The sequence below is a fragment of the Piliocolobus tephrosceles genome, chromosome 12 (genome assembly GCF_002776525.5).
Source record: "Piliocolobus tephrosceles isolate RC106 chromosome 12, ASM277652v3, whole genome shotgun sequence".
Taxonomy (NCBI): Eukaryota; Metazoa; Chordata; class Mammalia; order Primates; family Cercopithecidae; genus Piliocolobus; species Piliocolobus tephrosceles.
Window position 1 is genome coordinate 92,485,501 of NC_045445.1, and position 11,687 is coordinate 92,497,187.

General features: G+C 39.8%; 1 protein-coding gene across 2 annotated transcripts in view; it reads left to right on the forward strand.

Annotated features, from left to right (window-relative positions):
- SPIN3 (spindlin family member 3) overlaps nt 1–7,930 on the forward strand; it is a 16,532-nt gene extending 8,602 nt beyond the window's left edge. The window contains exons 2-4 of one of the 2 annotated variants that reach the window (XR_002729598.1): nt 2,595–2,807; nt 6,118–6,242; nt 7,745–7,930. The gene's annotated coding sequence lies outside the window, so the exon portion shown is untranslated. The remainder of the gene's footprint in view (nt 1–2,594; nt 2,808–6,117; nt 6,243–7,744) is intronic. The other variant, XR_002729599.1, reaches the window with a different exon arrangement.
- Nucleotides 7,931–11,687: the final 3,757 nt, after the last annotated feature.

Genomic DNA, 11,687 nt, shown 5'->3' on the forward strand with positions numbered 1-11,687 from the left:
TGCAACCTCCACCTTCCAGGTTCAAGCAATTCTTCTGCCTCAGCCTCCCCGAGTAGCTAGGATTACAGGCAGGCACCACCACACCTGGTTAATTTTGTATTTTTAATAGAGACATGGTTTCACCGTGTTGGTCAGGCTGGTCTCAAACTCCTGACCTCAGGTGATCCGCCTGCCTCAGCCTACCAAAGTGCTGGGATTACAGGCATGTCCCACCGTGCCTGGCCTTAAATATGTTTTTCTGTTGCTATCCTAGAAAGCAAGTAAAGTAGCTAAGAGGTCACTGATTAAATGGAAATGGGGCAGATTTCTTCCTCTACCCCAAATCTATGAAACAGGTACATAACATAAAGTTGAAGGCCACATATAATGTAATGAATGTGTATACCTATTTTTCTGGTTACATTTTCAAGCACATGCTACAAGACATTTGCATTATTAGTTTAAATCATTTGCCTTTGGAGGATGTCGGAATGTCAGTAAACATTTGTTGGACACCTAGTATGTGCTGGGTACATCTTAATCTTCACAGGATACTGGAAGCTGAGTGTTACTACCTCCATTTTTCAGATAAGGAGATTAAGCTTAAAGAGAAAAAGGAAACCAGGGTCACACAGCTAGTAAGAGTGCTGGACTGAAACTAGGTCTCTTGATGCCAAGTAATGCTCTAATTATCATTTTTTCCTAATATTTGCATAAAGAAATGGGAAAGAAGCAGTAGCACCAAGGGAGAAGTGATTCATAGCTGTGATTTTTCTCCATGACTCATTCATATTCTTCCCTCTCTATCACCCTCTTTCTACACACACTTTGTTCCTACTGTTAAATCTACTTTATTCATTCGTTTGTTCAACAAATGTATTCAGTGCCTACTTTGTTCCAGGCGCTTTAACTAGGCATTTGGGATATTTCATGAACAAAGAATTCAGTGATGCCTCATGGAACTTACATTCAAGCAAGGGGAGGCTAACACTAAAAAAAAAACCCAAAAACAAACAAACAAACAAACAAACAAAAAACATAGTAAGTAAATTATGTGGGATGTCAAAAAGTGATAACTGTTATAAAAAAGAAAATTAGAACAAGGTAAGAGGGAAGGGAAGTGGTAGGTCAGCATGGTAAATAGGGAGATTGGGGTGGACTTCATGGAGAAGGTAATATTTGAGCAAATAAATGAAGGAAGTGAGCCAAGCATATATCTAGAGAAAGAGCATTCTAGGCAAAAGGAACTACTAGAGGAAAGGGCCTAAGAGATAAGTGTGTCTTTGGCATGTTCAAAGACTAACAAGGAGGCTTATTTAGCTAGAGCTACATAGGTGAAGGAGAAAGACATAGGAGAAGTCAGAGAGGAAGTAAGGTTCTAAATAATATAAGGCATTGTAAAGACTTGGCATTTACTCTGTATGAAATGGGGAGCCTGTCACAAGTTGGGTTTTCCGAGGAAACAGACCCAGAAACAAAGTTAATCTTGTAGAAAATTTATTAAGCAGTGCCCTTGGGGTCAATACCTGGGGAATAAATGGGAAAGCAGCAGGAGCACAAAGAGAGTGAAGCTCTGAAAAAGACTCAGTGACAGTGTCAGCCACACCCACAGGAAGCTTTGGAACTAGAATGGCCCTTCAGAGTTGGAGTAATATTTACAGGCCTTTCAACACCTACACTAATCACTCTTTGTATGTGGGCTGCCCCAGAAAGGGATGTAGCCTTGGACAAGGTTGCTTTCAGCAGCTGAGGCAATCTCTAATGGGGGTGAGAGCTGAAGCAGCATGATAAGTCCATCACTGAAGCATAACCTGGGTGTTGCATCCCATGTCCACAAACCCACTGTGGATTTTCAGCAGATAATTAACCTGACTTATATTTCTAAAAAATCTCTCTGCTGTTTTAAGGACGGGCTATAAAGGAGAAAGTGAGGAAGCAGGGAAACTAGTTAGAGTATCGCAGTATTCTATGTGTGAGATTATGATATCTGAGAGGTAACAATGGAGATGGTGAGAGGTATTTAAATTGGGGGTATATTTTGAAGGAAGAGTAAGTAGAATTTTCTCACAAATGTAAGGAAAGAGAGAAGTCATGGATGGCTCCATAAAACAACTGGGAAGATGGAGTTGCCACTGATAGAGATGAAGAAGGGTGTGGTTTGGATGGGTGCTAGGAAGAGGAGAGGCTAGGAAATCAGTTTTGGACAAGTTGAGTTTGAAGGTGTTTTTAGGACATTAAGTGGGGCTGTTGAGCAGTTATTGGAGTGTGCAGTTCATGGGAGAGGTCTGACTAAGCTGGATACATAAGTTGGAAATTTCTCCATGTAAATGATATTTAAAACCATGGGACAGTATGAGATCACCCTAGGGAGTGGGTGTACATAGAGAACAACAGATGACCATGGACAGAGCCCTGGGTCTTAAAGAGATCAGAGAGAAGAGGAGACAAAACAAGAGACTGAGACGTCACCACCAGTGAGGTAGGAGGTAAACGAAGAGTGTGATGTCTTGGAAGCCCTTTTTGGTTTCCCTCCTCCCCATGAATCTCTTTGTGACAATTTTTTTTTCACTTAATCTCAAATGTTAGCTCCTCCACTGTATTTTTTTGCTTTTCAGCTCCTTTGAATAAACCTGCGCACCACCAAGAACCCACACATGACTTTCTTTTCATTGTATCAAAGTAATGTGTCCACCGGTGTGAGCACCAGCGACTCACTTCTTCCTCAGACATCTCTAAAGCTGGAAAGATTTTGAGGGACAGTATGGTTTCCTTCACCCCACCCCAATGTTATGAATGAGACCAGGAGACCAACAGCAAACATCTAGAAGGTAAGAGGTTATTTTTTTAATCTCCTCTTCGCACCCTATAACACAGCAGAAAGCAAATGGAATGGATGGAGCAAGTGTCACAAAACAGTGTCTTCGTGAACGAGAGAGAGAGGAGGTGGGCTCTGAATGCCTAACTCAAAGCTTGGTTGACTAATTAAAGAAGGAAATTAGAGGGCTGCACTGGTGTGTGCCTGTAGTTCCAGCTGCTGGTACAGCTAAAGTGAGAGGATCCCTGAGTGCAGGAGTTCAAGTCTCATCTGGGCAACATAGTGAGACCTCCATCTCTAAAAAACTAAAATAAAAGAAGGAAGTCAGGGCCAATGAAAGGAGAGCCCTAGTTAACCTACGGCTCTATTATATCAGTTCTCTGTATTACACATACATAGCCAAGCACTACCCAGATGCTATCATTCGGTGATCTGCCTCTTCTTACCCGCATTTAGTATGGAACACAAAATATTTCTCATGCAGATGGCCTCAGCAGGGTCCCCAGTAGTCAAGCCCCACCCTGGCATAGTACTGACCTTGCAGAGCCTTTGCTCGTCGCACTCACTCAGGTCTATTGAAACTGTTGATTCCCGTGGATATCTGTTGATTTATTATTTGCTGAATATTTGTTGATAACTGTAGATGTTCGTTGGTTTTAGGGCCTCCCTTGCTTAAACACTGAAGTAGACAAATCACTGCGCACACACTATCAGATTCACCCATACAGTAATTCAAATGGTACTTGGCCCACTTCTTTCCAAAACCTCAGACACTTGGCATGCTATCAGCTACCCTGTATGAGATTGTGACTGTTTTTTAGGAGATTCCATTCTGCATGGGAAGAGAGAAAAGAACTGAAGAGTAGTGGGATGGCTGGGGGAAGAGTAGAGAATCCCAAAGTTTTCTAATCCTCACCTCTTATTCCTTCTCTCTCACTCTCCTTTTTCCCCTCATTCACTAAAATGTGAGTACCCGGCACACATGAGTACCACCAGCTGGAGGGCATGAAAAGAACAGATGTCTCAAGAGTGACTGTTAAAAACTATCACCCTGCACAAGGAAAGGCAGGTTTTGGAATAAATATTAACATATCAGTATTGTCTGAAATTGATGATGTCTTTTAAAGTGGAGTTTCACAGAATGGAAATGCAGTTTGTAATTTTGCATGACAAATGGGGTCACTAAACTGCATGAGAGCATTACATAATTTGCCTGGAATGAAGACCACTTTTTCAGCCCAGCGTTCAAGGCCTTTCATGATCTGGCTCTTTTCTACCTTTGTAGCTTAACTATTTACTACTGCACTATTTACTACGACTCCCTGGTCCTTATATTTCAGGCCATTTCCTTCAACAGTCCAAGTTGTTTCAAGTCTCTTGGTTTTTGCACTTGTTTCTCCTGCCTAGAATGCGCTTCCTCTCACTGCATTACCTGGGTGGAAACAGGACTTACTTAAACATTTCATATCTGAAGTCTTTACTTAATTCCACAGCTTGGTCAGTTGATCACTCCTTTGTACTCTTATATCCTTTATCCCTTTGTTACAGTATTTACTGGTACCTCTTGTTTCCCCAGAATGACAGCTTCTCTGTGATCTCTTCAGAGGCAACAGCTGTGTGATTGAATTCCTCTCCATATCCTAGACATTGCCCAGCACAGACAAGGTTCTTTCTGGGGCATCAGAAAGTACTTTTTCACTAACTGATTGGCTGAGAGAAGCAATGCTGGCCCTGGGTATTTTCTTCTCAAGACAAGTAGAAGGGATTTACCACAAGGGTCCACAGAAGCACTGGAGAAGAGAACTGAGGTGACAGTAACAATCTTATGGCCATTCTTTCAGATGATAACTTCCAGTGCTTCTGTGAGGTCAGATGTTTGCCTCCCTTTTCTCACAAGAAGAAACTGAGAAGGGAAGTGGCAGGTCTCCCAGATCCCCCAAGCCAATCAGCAGTGGGGCTGGAACTCCAACCTTGGGCTCCCAACACCAGACCCTAAACTTCCTGCTCCAGCTCCCCTGAATCTGGGCAGAAGTTATAGCTCAAGCCTGACCTGGATGCATTCAGGATAAGGGATTTCTCCATATGTTGCTTCTGGCCCTGAGAATGCCATCATGATCCTGGGTGGTCCGTGATGCTGTCCAGGGTGAGCCCATTTACCCTGAGAGGATGTAGTACTTCTCTAAGTAACCATGGAGTCAAGTGTCCATCTCTGGACAGCCTCGGGACAACAAAGATGTTTTCTCACCCATCACTTAGCTGTACATTGTGAACAAACTCGGGGGAAGCAACAGATAATGGAGAACCTTCTTGCTCCACTTCTATCATCTATTGCCTGTGAGACATGAGAAAGTCAGTCAACTTATCTTCCTTTTGGACCCATTAATTCCTGAAACAAAATGAAAGGCACAGGGAATTGAGGGTGGGGTATGGTACTGACAAGCCATGCACCTCGCAGGCTTTTTGTGATGCTCTAGTCATATAATGAACAAAGAAACACTTGTGAAATGCAATGGGATATTTAAGTGTAAAAAAATGTTACCGTAAATCAGTGAGTGAATATTACTCTTGCAGGAAAATGCAGATAGGAAATAAATATAAAATCCAGAAACCAGCTTAATATCTGCAGTGCTCATCTATGCCATGATAGGAATTATAAAGGAGTTTAGAGCTGTAGTTTTGGGGATTTGAAGCTGAGGAACTTTTTATCCATTGGTAAAGTTTACCTTAACAATGTCGTAAATCTGGACCATTAGCTGGCCACCTTTGAAAGTATATAGAGAAGATATGCATAAGAATAAAGGTACCCACAGGGGGAAAACCAAATCACAAAATGAAACAAACAAACAAAAACTTTATCATGATTATAACATTTGAATCTGCAGTTTGGTGTTTTTTTTTGAGATGGAGTCTCACTCTGTCTCCCAGACTGGAGTGCAGTGGTGTGATCTTGGCTCACTGCAACCTCCGTCTCCAGGGTTCAAGTGATTCTCCTGTCTCAGCCTTCCAAGTATCTGTGACTACAGGCACCAACCACCACCATGCCTGGATAATTTTTGTAGTTTTAGTAGAGACGGGGTTTCACCATGTTGACCAGGCTGGTCTCCAACTCCTGACCTCAGATGATCCGCCCACTTCAGCCTCCCAAAGTGCTGGGATTATAGGCATGAGCCATTGTGCCAGTCCTGAATCTGTGGATTTAGAGAGACTTTAGGCCTCTTCCCTCTGTTTGTCCAGTATTATTAGTCAATATATTGCTTTCATTTTCTGGCACTTACAAAAAAAAAAAAAAATTAACTAATATGTTTCTTTTTTTTTTTTTTTAGTTTTTAATGCCCATAACATTCTGTACCAGGAGAGGAAATGCCAATTTGTTACTTAGATGTACAGAAGATTTTTAACTGGGTATATGGAAATTAAGAACATAAGCATATACAGACAAGGACTGGTGGTAAGGACAGAAAAACAGAATTTAAGAGCTGTGCCGGCCTTGAGATTATCTAGTCTCCCTCCTCATTTGTACAGCGTATGAAACAGGTCCAGAGAGTGGAAAGGGTTTAAAGTAACTGTAAGGTCCTAGAGGAGTCACATCTTAAATCAGTGTGTCTGACTCCCAAGCCACACTGCTACTGCTGCTGCCTCTTCTCCTTCTTTTGTCCCTTTTTTTTTTTTTTTTTGTAAAGGAAATTTAAAAGAGAGATACTTTTAGTTCTTATTTTATTCCAACCCCATTTTTTTTCCATTTTCATTGAACTGTAGTTGATATGTCCTTCCTACTAGTTTATTTTTTCACTATATATATATATATCCCCAAAATATATATTGTTTTTATGTTTTAAATTTTTACCCATATCATGTACTATGCCAGTATTTGTGTATCCTGCTTTTTTCATTCTATTTTTGTTTGACCTTTTCATATGGATATATAAAATGCCATTTCGTGGCTGTACTACAATGTATATATTCCCAAAGAATGAATTGTCAATTTGGGATTTTTTTATGTAATTGTCATTTTTTTATGTAATTGTAATTTTTTAGGTAATTGTCAATTTGGGATTTTTTTCTTTCTTTTTTTTCTTTCTTTCTTTCTTTCTTTTTTTTTTTTTTTTTTTTTTTTTTTTTTTTTTTTTTTTTTTTTTTAGTTCTTGTTCTAAAATATCCTTAAACATTTCTCCTTTTGCACATGAGTTTCTGTTGTGCATATGCCTAGAATTGCTGGGTCATAGGGTGGGCACATCTTTGATTTTGCTAGAGAATACCAAACTTCTCTTCAGAATAGTTACATTGGTGTGTCAGGTGAAACCGGAATCTGCTCTGAGTACTTCACAAGATTTAGTGAGGATCCAAGCAGAACGAGAGTGTGAAAATACGTGTGAAGTTTTTGACAGTGCTGTGTCATGAATCGTGAAGGGGCAATTTTAAGTCAGTGTATGGACAACAATGATCATAGGTAGACACTGGATGAATGACCAACTTTTCCTATGAATGAGGTCTTAATTTTATCTACATTAGGACCATGTCCAGAGAATCAGCAAAAATGATTACATTTAATTAGGTCTTCATGTTTTGTGAGGGCTTTAGATCTGATATAAACATACAGTACAAAATCCTTTTTAGTAAAGCTGGAAGAGACATAAAATAGCATCCGTTTTGAAGCAGAAAATCAGCCCTATACAAATTCTAAAGGCCGGTTGTAAACTGGACATGTTTTAGCATGGTTTAGAATATTTTCAAAGAAAACTAGCACTATGCCTTTGTCTCTGAGAAAAATAGATAAATGAGTCAATTATGTATTTACAGTTTAATTCATATTCAGTTATATTTTGCAGTTTAAAAGGCCACTAACAGAAAAATAGAACATAAAAAAATAAATCTCACTTGGAATACTGGCTGTTTTGTTTGCTGGTTGGTTCTTTTAATGTCCTTTCCTTTTTACTGTGTTTTTGTTTCTAGGTTAAGATGGTTGCAAATTGATGATGCTTCATCTGCTTTTACTCTCTCACTGAATAATCCATGATGGACTGGAGAATCTCAATGATTGGTTCACCATACTCTGGCAGAAATTCCTACTGACTGCCATATAGGTAGGGCTTGACTAAGAAACTCTTGGTAACCAATGCAGACTCAGACCTCTTGAAAAAAAAAACCAGCAGGGCCAAGCTGGATAAAAGCCAAAATTACTATGTTTGCCAAATGACACTGTCAGGTTTTGTAGAACAGCTAGGACTCTCATATACCTAAAGATAGTGAAAAGATGTATAGAGATTGCTGAGGTTGTAAATATATGTTGTGTTTAATCTAACACTGTAATCTACAATGGCCTTTCAATGAAGGTTTAAGGAATTTGGAATCTGTTCTGCAGGCAGAAGGGAAAGTATTGATGATTTTGAGCAGTGACAATAGGATCAGATGCATGCTTTAAAAGGTCCAGAAGTATAAAGGGTATATGTATATTAGGGCTGGAGTGGCTGGAGGCTGGGAGACAAACTTATTGCAAGACTCCACATAAAATCATATTTACCTCACTGAGTCCTGTCCTCAGGTAAATACTGTTAATTAAAAGGGTTACACCATTTATAGAGTGTTGGGGTCTGCGTGTTTCCTAAGCAGAGGAATGAACACACAAGACAACACAAGACAAGAAAACATTGCGGCCGCCCCGAATGACACACTCCTCTTTATTTTATACAGTCATTTGTGGAATGTTACCAAGTCACGAGACACATTGTTGTTTTTCTGACCTTTCCCTGACTTTCTGGATTTTCAAGATGTTTACACATAAACAAGTCCCCAGAGTCTGCTGTTTGCAGCTGGCTCCTTTGTCCTCCCTGTTTGCAGGGAAGGAATGCCCTGCTTCATTTGCAAGAGCAGGACTTACCAGGAACGCCCTGCTTCATTTGCAAGAGCAGGACTTATCGAACGTCTTGTTTGCAAGCACATAGTCCTCTACATTTCCCCTTTCTTTATTTACAAGTTTGAATTTCTTTCAAAACCATCATTACATGTTGGGCTCGCTGAGATTCGGTGTTTGCCCTTTGGCACCATCTCCAGCAGACTGTGAAAATGACAAAAGCAAGAACAACAATCAATACATTGCTAGAAACAGAGGTCAGCAAGGTTTTTACAGGGCTCATAGGGTTCAAAGACGTCAAACTTTGTGCAATACCAGTCATCAAATCTACACCAGTCAGCAACGGTAACTGATTGTGAAATGTTTCAGAAATGTTCTGCGTTAATTCTTGTATTTCTAGGGAAAGATTATTATAACCAATTAAAAGTCTCTTTATCTCAGTCCAATTATGTACAGTGCTGTTAAAAGGAACAGGAGTAATACAAAATTGGGTAGTATTCCAATCACATTTCAACAAAGCTCGGGTATGCAGCACTGTTAGCTGATCTCCCAACCAAGAAACCACTTGCTCCAGATTATCCACTCGTTCAGTCAAATGAGCATCTATGTCTTGTTGCTACTGCCACAACAAATGTGATTGTTCATGCCATTGTTGCACAAATTCTGCATTTTGTATATTCTGGTGTAGAGCTAATCCAGCAACAGCGGCAGTGGAAGCAATTGCTACAAGTCCTATCACCACAGTCACGACGATTCCAACCATCCTCCGACTGCAGTGGACAAGATCTTGCATAACCTTGTAAATTTGAGTAACCCCAGCAGATTCACTCCAAGTACGTGTTAAGTTTACAGGTAGCCAGGTTTCTTTTCTGGATCTTAGTATATATAAATCGGAATGAGACTCATTCCAATTATTATTCCACCAAGTAATATTTATACAACTTAAGAATGTACAATTGTTTGTACAGTTAACTACCCCTGTATTATTACCCCATTTAAAAATTCCTGTCAACAACAAGTAAGGCTTTCTTACACATGCAATAACATATCTAGAACTATTTTGATGCAAAGATATATGGAAAGGGTTAGCAATATTAGTAAGATTTAAGGACATGTTTCTCGTGAAAGTGAACATTGGTTTACCAGCAGCTAGCAACTTCCAAATATGACTTTGTATTTGTGAGGTATTAGCCAAATGTGACATAGGGGGTGATAGACCATCATCATGCCAAATAATAGTTTCATTGCCATCTGCAGAAATGCTGTGATTACCTTTATGCCAAAGCAGGTTGACATGGCTGAACTTAGTCTGAAAATCTCCATGTACACTCCAATCTGTAACAAGGTATTTACGACTCTTCCCTTTTACTTCTAACAACAATCGTGGCCCACTACCTCTACATCTAGTCCACTCTAGTTGGGAAACACCTCCGGACACATCGGGTATGGGGCATAAAGATAATGTAGTTGACAGAGTTTCATTAACTACTGCAGTATGATTATACTTAAAACTTTGAGCCACAATAATCATAGTAAAGGCAGAGATATGACTATGGTTATAGCAAACAGCCTAAGCCTCATGAGAAAGATGCAGACAATGTGGACTACCCCCAAGACATATAGGTAACCCTTCAACCCCAAATTGATATGAACTATTTACTGTGCCAGTGTCTAATTCAGGATCCTGGTTTAAAAAAGGCGATGGCATCCAAACAGTATCATTAGTAAATACTGGGACTTCTCTGTCTCCCCAGGCCACACCTTGATATAAGGGTAGAAAAGGAATATAAGCCCAGTATGTAAATTCTCCAGCCGTTACCTGATAATTTACAATAGCCAGCATAGCCAGGAATAAAGTCAGTGGGATTTTGGGATGCCCAGCTTGTTGAACAACCCCTTCAGGTTCTTGAGTTAACTTTTTCAGTTGTCCCCATGTCGGGGGTTCCACACGCCGAGTTGGTGAATGTTCTCTGAGCATTCAGATTTAGCTCCTGGAATTCCTTCAGGAACTCTTCGGATCGGCTCCTCTTTGCCATGGCACTGTTTCAACCGTCGAGATGGAAACCACTCGTCTCCAGCACCTGTACGGACAAGAGCATAGCCTCGGCCCCATTGTAAAACTTTTCCTTTTAAATATTTCCCTTGTAATGAAGGATAATACACCCACAGATTACTGTTTTGTGGCTTTTCTAAAGGCTGTTGAAAATGTTTCACTGCTGCAGAGTGCTGTAATTGGCGCCAGTGGTTCAGAAAATTTAAAGTAAAAACGGCTTTCAGAATTTGATGTTTTGGGGAATCTCACCCATCTCCCCCTTCTTATTTTAAAAGTTGTAATTTTAAGGTAGCATTGTCTCTTTCAATAATTGTTTGACCTTGACTGTTAAATGGAATACTGGTGGAATGACGAATATGGTATAAAGAAAGGAAGGCAACTAATTTATGCAGGGGCATTATCAGTTTTTAGTTTAGCAGGAACTCTTATACCTGTAAAGCAAGTAAGTAAAATCACCGTTGTAATCCTAAACTATTAGTATGATGTAGTTGGTGCTCATCCAGAGCCCGTTGGAATGAGAACGGATATAAGTGATAAAAAGGGGGCAGTGTGGGAAGTAAGAGTTACAAATAATAAAGAAAATAATTTTTGTAAAGGAGTTTGAGGAAATAATGGTAAAGAAGTCTGAGAAATATATTTAGTTACATATACAGCATATTGGGAATCACTAACTATATTACAAGGGGTTTGAGGCCAGTCTTGTAGAACCATAAGAATGGCAAAAAGTTCTCCTTGTTGTACTGATTTAAATGGGTAGTGAGAAATTTTTGAATTGTCTGAAGTCCAGTATCTAGCCTTTCCATTGCTTGAAGCATCAGTAAAAAAGGTGGGACCTTTAACTGGAGTGTAGGAAATAGGATTATATTTCAGTAAAGAATATTGTTGCAGAAAAGCAAATAATTTATTACTAGGATAATGCTGAGAAAAAGAACCAGTATACTCAGTGCAAGCCACTTACCAACCCTCATGAGTTTCCAACAGAGATTCAATGT